Here is a 9,542-nt window from a genome sequence, read left to right as displayed (position 1 = left end):
TTTTATTCGTCCGTTAAAATAACAAAATATTTGTTTATAAAATGATGTATAGCTCATGAAATTGTATAAAATTTGATTTAAAAGCAAGCTTACGAATTTTATTTGTTTATCATAAATTTCAGGAACACCCCGCTTATAGCGCATCATAAAAGATGGGCGACACGAAAGACGGTCCTTGGAAAGACCCTTTCGTGCAATCGGCCCCAGATTTATTTTAAATCCTTGGTCCCGTCCTTGGTAGTAATTCTGTTTATGGTAACTCCCGTAGGAACTCGGCAGGACAGCAATTTTATACTTCCAATGATTAAAAAAAATTATACTAGTATTTTGATGATAATATCCGTTGAACATAATGTCAAAATCAAAATCTCACGAGCAAACTCTATCAGAATGAGGGTTTCATTTAAAAAAGGCCAACATTTACAGTCGCTCGCAACTTTTTAGAAATTTTCCCACTGGTAAGCCAGCGCCATCTGTGCAAATTAAGTGGGACGAAATTTTCCGTTTTATCATGTTATACCGTTATACCAAGGAGGTTTCGGTTATACCGAGGTTTTTTACCTGACTGCTATATAAGAAAGCACGAATGCCTGTGAGCAAGCAACCAGGGGACCAACGGCTTAAAGGGATGGTCCGGGCTGAAAATATTTATATCTTAATAGATAGAGTAGAATTCACTGAGCAAAATGCCGAAAATTTCATCAAAAGCGGATCACAAATAATAAAGTTATTGAAGTTTAAAGTTTAGCAATATGTTGTGAAAACAGTCGTCATGAATATTCATTATAGGTGAGCTGATGATGTCACATCTCCACTTTCTGTTTTCTTATGTTATTACATAAAATCAAAATTTTTTCATTATTTTATACTTGTGTGAATAATGTCTTCCTTATAATGAAATAAGTTGCAGCAATAAATATCTAATGCACTAAATCAGTTGTCAATCCAATTGTTCTAGTTCTTGGAGGAAAAAAATTGAATAAACCTAATTTCATATAATAAAATACAAAAGAACAAGTGGGGATGTGACATCATCAGCCCACCTAATGAATATTCATGACCAGGGGCGTCGATCCATTTTTCAGATTGGGGGGCAAAATCATGAATCAAATTTCGAAAGGCGCTCGATCACACAAAACAAACAAACTCACACACACACATATGCCTATATATATATATATATATATATATATATATATATATATATATATACATATATATATATACATATATATATATATATATATATATATAACGATATTGCGATCCGCGTGTTGGACATAGATGATATTAATGAGGCAAAATGGTAATGCATTGTACTTAGTTCCAACTGAGTTTAGAGACGTTCATATATATATATATATATATGTGACTCATGAGATAGAGGCACATATCTCACCGACAAATTAATGCGAGCGCGAAGCGCGAGCTGAAATTTCTTTATATTCAGACCTGAAAGCTTGATATTCTAAGAATTTTTGGTACCAATGATTAAGATGGGTATCTAAAAAGCAATAGATGCGAGCGCGAAGCGCGAGCTGAAAATTTTGATATTTCGATCTGAAAAAAATTGAGTTTAATGGACGTTTTTAATAAAGAACGAGATATAGATTCAACAAAAGATTATTGCAAATCGAAGTGGGAGTTCTTTTGAGGCTTAGAACTGAAAATGGGACATTCTATTCAGCTATTTGGTCATGAAAAGTATGGGTTTTGCTACAGAAATGATGCGAGCGCGAAGCGTGAACTGAACATTTTTCATAGGCCAATCTGAAAAGCGGACATTTTGAGCACGATTTTAGATAAAGAACAAGTTGTGTATCTCAATCTCGCTTGCTGATTTCTCTGTAACATTACAATCTTATTTTATTTTTTGCACATGCCGAATTATTGGGGGGGGGGGCAAAACGATATGTTTGCCCCCCCCCCCAATATTTTCATTGGTGGGGCGATCGCCCCCCCCCCCAGGATCGACGCCTCTGTTCATGACGACTGTTTTCACAAAATATTGCTAAACTTTAAAATTCAATAACTTTGTTATTTGCTATCCGATTTTGATGAAATTTTTGGCATTTTGCTCAGTGAATTCTACTCTATTTATTAAGCTATAAATACTTTCAGCCCGGACCATCCCTTTAAGGTCCTCTCCGAGAGACCTGGTAATGAGGATACATGCCTTACCAAAAGGGCACTAGCGCACCACTTGGGAATCGAACCCGGGTCTCCGGAATCCGAAACCCCCACTCCACCGACTGAGCTATCGCGTAAAAAGTACAGGTACGTTCTGGTTGAGGTAGGCCCATGTAGGTCCCTAGAATTCATATGGGTAGGCCGGCCCGCGCGCGGCCGCACCATAATTATTGCTTCAACGCCTGGAATTATCATTATAAATCCAGATCGACTAGCTGTGAAAAGTGACCAGACAGATTTTGGATTTATTTTTTAGCTTAAAACTTTCTTTCAATAAATCTCAGTAGATTTTATTTTAAATCTTTAGTTATTCATTGTTCTCAAGATTTAAATTGAAGTCTACTAATTCGCCGGTTTTACATCCAATCCGGATTTATTTTAAATCCTTGGAATTTAGAGCGAATTAAAGCGTATGGAGAAAACCAAATTGATAAAGTTCGCCCCGGGAGTTCGCCGTTTTCTATCCGTTTTTCAAAAGGGCTATAAAACTGCTAACGGCATATATAGGGAAACAAGTTAATGGCAAAAAAATGGAAAATTGCTCAGTGCGACTACAACATGTACGAGTGCAAAATCAAAATCGAATGTATAATAAGAAAGTTATGACGTTTCGCTTAATTTCACAAAACGGTTTTGCACATCCTGGGAGGTATATATGCAAATGAAGAACTGAACTTGAATTTTAGTATAAAAAAAGCAGTTACAGCATAAAAACCGTACATCAAAGAAGTATAATGAAACATAATAGTTTAAAGGTTAATATTAATAGGAACCAGAAAATAACTTGAATGCGAGTCGGGTCTGGTACCTTTGAATGCTCACACATCCAATATATTTGTCTCGTTGAAAAAAAAAAGATTAATGAATTATATTCACTTTATACTCACACAATTAAAGTTGAATATACTATTTCTTACAAGTTCACACCTAGTTACCAATAATGCATATATAGCGTTTCCATTCATTTGAAAGCAGGATAAAAGAGCATTGTAGATCGAATCCCGGACTTTTTCATGTATAGCAGGCGCCTAAGACCACTCGGCCACGGCACCTCCACTATTGACATGAACTACGATACAAATTAAATTTATAGTATTAAGAGTGGGTTGATGACTATAAATAGAAAATATATGTACAAAATAATCTTAAGTTGCTCGCCATCCATCCAACCATCCATCCATTCATTCATTCATTCTTCATTCATTCATTCATTATTTTAATGAACTCTTCTGAAAGAAAACACGGCTGGCTCTGATTAATAACAATGGGTAAATCGTTCCACAGAGAACTACCTATACATATGAAATGGAAATATTTTCTTTCGTTGTTTTAACTTTAGAAATGTACAAGTTGTGTTTTTCTTTTTGTCTTGTTTGATATTCACCCTTAGCAAATTTGGATTTAGTCAGAAATTTATAAAGTACATTCAGTCTTTTTATACAGATATCAGTAGCTGCATATGTAGTAATGGACATTCATCAGGATATTTTGATTTAAATAGAGGGGTTAGACAGGGCGACCCCTTGTCCCCGTATTTATTCATACTTTGTATTGAATATTTTGCATGTGAGATAAGGCAAAGGGATGATATTGAAGGTATTCTTACAAATGAAAATATGATTAAACTGGCCCAATATGCCGATGACACGACATTGATTTTAGCGGACAAAAATTCCGCAGAGAAAGCATTTTCAGTTATAGATAAATTTTCCTCTTTTTCTGGTTTGAAAATAAACAGAGATAAGTGTAAAGCCATGTGGTTGGGCTCGTTTAGAGAATCTCAAGATAAATATTTTGATATTGAGTGGCAAGAAAACCCAATTAAGGGTCTTGGAAAAAAAAATTTCTCATGATACTGATTTAACTTTAAAGCTTAATTTTGACAGATGTATCAAGGATGTAAAGGTATTGTTAAATATTTGGCGAAAACGTAATCTTACTCTGATAGGAAAGATACAAATTTTAAAAACTTTTGCATTGTCAAAGTTCATATTTTGTGCCTCAGTTTTGTCTGTCCCTGAATATGTGGTGGAAGAACTTGAGAAAATTATACATACCTTTTTATGGAATGGAAAAAAGAATTATATAAAGAAGTCAACACTGATTGCCCCTTATTCTAAAGGGGGACTGAATATGATCGATATTCGTTCAATGTTTAAGGCACTCAAAATAAAATGGGTAGTAAGATTTTTTTATGAAGGACTTTCTTCATGGAAAATGTAGTTTAATCATTTTATAAGAAAATATGGTGGGCACTTTTTACTCTATTGTAATTTTGAAAAAAAGATTGTTTAAAACTAAGATTTGTACCCTCTTTTTATAAAGAGGTCTTATATGCCTATTTTGAGTTAAGAGATCTGAGTAACCATGATGCATTTTCTCATGAAAGTATTATTTTGAATAATAGACAAATAAAAATAGCTGGTGTGAGTTGTTTTGTGAAGGAATTGTTCAATATTGGTATTTGGTTTATACAAGATTTATTTGATGAAAATGGTCAATTAATCCCTTTTTTAAAGTGGCAACAAATTGGCTTTAAAACAAATTGGCTTTAAAAACTATCTTCTTCAATTGTTTCTGCTATCCCACAGACAGTTAAAGCTCGTTGTTTCGAGAGGCGACATTTGTTAAAAAAGTTAGATATTTTTATAGTTTTTGGTAATTAAAAAATGTTTATATCAAAATTGTCAACCAAGATCATAAATATGATATTAAAAGAAAATAAATACCAAACCCCTACTTCTGAAATATATTGGAGATCAAGGTATGATATAAGTGAAGATGGTTTTAGTTTTATTTATGAGCTGCCTTTTAAAGTTATTCCAGATACAAGAACAAGAATATTTCAATGTAAAATAAATACAAGATGCCTACTAGTAAATGCAAAGTTAAAGAAAATGAAAGTTGTAGACAATGAGATGTGTTATTTTTGTCAACAAGAACAGGAAACAATTGAACACCTGTTGGTAGAATATTCGCATGCTCGAGACTTTATGAATGAATTTCTAAGATGGTGGCATACTAAATTTAAAAAAGAAATTATCCAAGTAAAGGATGAAGAGATTTTATTCGGAATTAATAACAAGCAAGATGTGTCATTGAATCATTGCCTTATTGTAGCAAAGAAAACTTTATATCTGTGTAGATATATTAATATCCTTCCTTGTTTTGACTTGTTTATCAGTAAATTAAAACAAGTGTACCAAACAGAAAAGTGTATTGCTTATATATAGGGACACTACTATGTATAGATTTTTTTTTTATGGAATCTATTAGATTTTGGGTAATGTAGACGAACAGACCTGTATTGCTTTTTTTTCTTTTCTTTTCCCTTTGTTGTTTTTGTATGTATTTTTTAAATCAAAATGTAACTTATCCATACTGTACACTGTTATTTTATATTGTTATTAAACTTGTTTTGTAATATGTGTATGAGATGGTTATACTAAATAAAAACGTTTAAAAAAAATTGTTTGATATTTATGTTCAATAAAAGAGCAATACTGAATGATTGAATGGGGGAGTTGTCCAGATACCAATTTGAACATAAAACTACATACACAAAGTTTATGTAACTGATATAATTTCAAGAGTTCTAATTTATGAAATAGTGGTTTTTAATGAGTCCTAAACGTAATACCGCGTACCGCCATCATTTGGCTTAAGAATGGGTTTATTTATTTATTTATTTATTTATTCATTCATTCATTTATTGGTTTTCTTTATTTTATACTGCAGGGTAAGCCTGTTCAGTTATGCAAAACTGCTTTTCAAAGGCGCTAGTTTAACAAAACAATCAAAATCATAGCCATTCAATGTATGTAACATATAATAAAGTAAAAACAGAATACATTATATACATATAGAGTGAAATCAACAATTATGGACTCATTACATTTACATCAAGTTATTCAGCGTAATTACATGTACATGTATGACAGTCAGAATTTTAACGATTTACAGTGTTTCAGATTTGTTTCATAAGTGCTCCCCCACACTTCAATTCCATATGTAATATGTGGCTGTACAGTAATACCAAAAATAATAAAGCTTCTTAGACATGTTAGACGATAAATGATACCAATTTTCTTTCTTAATTCTTCACTTTCAATCTGACTTTTCCATGTAAGGTGCTTTTCAATATTCAAACCTACAATGATGCAATGGCAACTTCATTTAAGTATTTGACATTTTCAGCTGTCCCATAATTTCAATAACTTTTCGACCCACGCTAATAATCATGTAATTTATTTTTGATAAATTAATTTAATAAACCAATTTGACACCGTCTCAAGATGTTTATTTGCTTCATCTAAATCAATTGCACTTTTCCCACTGGAAAAGTGTGAAACAAATTAGAATCGTCAGCGAATAGTCTGAAACTGAAATATTCTGTACACCCCAATTATGTAAATCTTTGATATATATCAAAAATATTGTTGGACCTAAAACAGATCCCTGCATGGATACACCACATGTTGTAGTTCTCCTTGATGAGCTTACTTCACCATATTTTTCAAACTGCTATCTATTGAATAAATAATCTTGAGACCACATCAGTGGCAGTCCCCTTATTCCGTATAACACTCTAATTTTCCACACAAAATTGAATGCTCAATTGTGTCTAATACCTACTTGAAGTCTAAAAAAAACACCAGGTGTTAGTTTGCCCTCATCGATAGATTTTACAACACCATTTATTCAATTTGTGACAAATTTGTATATTTGTATATTGTTTACGATTTGTTTAGATTGAATATATAAGAGAGTATCCTTGCAATGGGCTCTGCACCATCCTTGAACAAGCGTGCATGGATACTATTATAACCACATGATATATTTACGCCGAGTGAGAAAAGGTGATCTCTAACTTCTTAATATGCTATTAGTGTCCAAAACAAAGAATTGTTTACTTCTTTACGAATATATTTATCAAAAGTCTTCTTATTAGGATCTTCAAAAATGTTGTTAGCAAGATTTTGACCTATATGTTCACGAAAAAGTTGTTAAAAGTTTCTGCTATCTCAGGGGCTGAATTGACGACTACGCCACGTCCATTACAGGGGCGGATCCAGCCTTCGCCAATGGGGGGGGGGCCGGAATTTATTTCAGCCATATTTTCTCCGATCGGCCGCTCGAAGATGATTTTTAGTTTCTTTGAAGGGGTAGTGCTAATAGACACTTTTTAGCTTTATTCTTATTAATCAACATATATATATATAATATCATAATCCTTATTTATATAATGCGAGCGCGAAGCGCGAGCTAATTTTTTTGGAAATCTTATGTATTTTTTCCTAAAATTTGAACATTCTGGGCAATGTTTGTTATCCTGATAAAGATGTGTATGCAACTAAATAAATACTACGAACGCGAAGCGCGAGCAGAAATGAACTGATGGAAAAGGTACATGTTAAAGACTGCATGCTGTTAGCTATGAAGACGTTACATATTTAAAATATCAAATAATGCCAGCGCGAAGCGAGAAATGAAATTTATGACATTTTTATCCAAAGAATGGAAATTCTAAGCACTTTTTGTAACCTAAACAGAATAGGTATATAACTAAACAATTTATGCGAGCGCGAAGCGCGAGCGGAAAATTTTGAGATTTAGACCTACTGAACGAGACAGTCTATTCATGCTTTGTGAATCATGAAAAAGATGAGTAATTGGGTATCTTCCTTACATCAATAATGCGAGCGCAAAGCGCGAGCAGAAAATTTCCATATGCGTTTTGAACTGATCGAAAAGGTACCTGTTAAGGACTGCCACTTAGCCATGAAGACGTTAAATATTTCAGCAATCAAATAATGCGAGTGCGAAGCGCGAGCTGAAAAAATTAGACATTTCTACATAATGAATAGAAAATTTTAATAATTTTTTATAATCGTAAACAAGATAGCTTTAAAACTAAACAATTGATGCGAGCGTGAAGCGCGAGCGGAATTTTTTTTCGAAATTTAGACCTAAAAACGGGACACTCTATTCATGTTTTGTAAATCATGAATAGAATGAGTAATAGGGGATCGTTCAACATTAATAATGCGAGCACAAAGCGCGAGCAGACAATTTTTGATATTGTGATCTGAAACTGGATTATAATTTGAATAGAGAACAAGTTGAGTATCGAATAAACATGCGCGCGCGTGTGTCATATTTAGACCTATATAGAATATATGCATTATATATATAGGCCTACATCTTTTATCGTGAAAATCAAGCGAGCGCGAAGAGCGCGAGCTTAAACTATTTTATATTCCGATCTGAAAAAAAGAGTCAATTTCAGCTCTATATTTCAAGCACTTTGTTGGAAAATTGTGAAATGGATATGGATCGCACTTAATAAAGAGCTGATATTTTCATTATTATTACTTTGAGTTTTGACATAGGACGTACCGGCACATCCTTAGGACATAATATGAAAATGAAGACTATCTTTCCCCCCATCTTATTTCATTCACTCGTCTTCTTCCTCTTATGTTTCCCCCTCTTTTTTCTCCTCTCTCTTCCCTTTTTTTTTCTTTCTTTCCTTTTTTTCTTCTTTTTTTGCTCCGCCAATAAGGGGGAGGGGGCCCGGGCCCCTCGGCCCCCCTGGATCCGCCTATGCATTATAAGATGATCTACATGTGTCTTTTGTTTTCTTATTTTTTTATTTCCACTATGAAATAGATCATTGATTGATTTCCATGCTCGGCTTGTGTCTCCCCTATGAGTCTCAAGAGACTGATGATATCATCCATTCACTATTTCTTTTGTATTTTGTTCTATAAAATATAAAATATTCTAATTTTCTCCTCGTTGTCAAGTGAAACAAAGATTAATTCCTCCCTGAATATGTGTAATTAGCATTGTTTCAATGCTATATTATGTTTCAGTCAAGTTGGTCCTTATTGTCAAATCTGTAAAAAAAAAAAATATTGTATTATGAAAAACAAAAGAAATAGTATGTTCTTTACAATTCATAAAAGGGGATAATATTCTAGGTTATACGGAATGTCATAAGATATAGAGTGATTGAAATACAGCCCCCTTTCCACCCTATTAGTATTAGTATTCAGCCTTGATGGTTGTCTTGGCCAAAATTGCGACGACTGAAATACATAGCTCCACAGACTATAAAGAATGAGGGTGTTTCTTCTGAAATAGTATGATTTTTTTTTTTTTTTTTTTTTTTTTTTTTTTTTTGGGGGGGGGGGTGTTTTTGACAATGGTTGCGCGGGTGATGTTGAGGTCCGGAAATGACACATCCCTGTATCAAAACTCAAGTCCATTATTATCAAAGGAACATGTACCGGGAAAGATCGTCAGTTCATACCGGAACCAATCAAGTGATTTCAGCTCAGCTTGGT

This window comes from Lytechinus pictus, chromosome 3 (genome assembly GCF_037042905.1).
Source record: "Lytechinus pictus isolate F3 Inbred chromosome 3, Lp3.0, whole genome shotgun sequence".
NCBI lineage: Eukaryota > Metazoa > Echinodermata > Echinoidea > Temnopleuroida > Toxopneustidae > Lytechinus > Lytechinus pictus.
Note: the sequence above shows the minus strand (reverse complement) of the source record.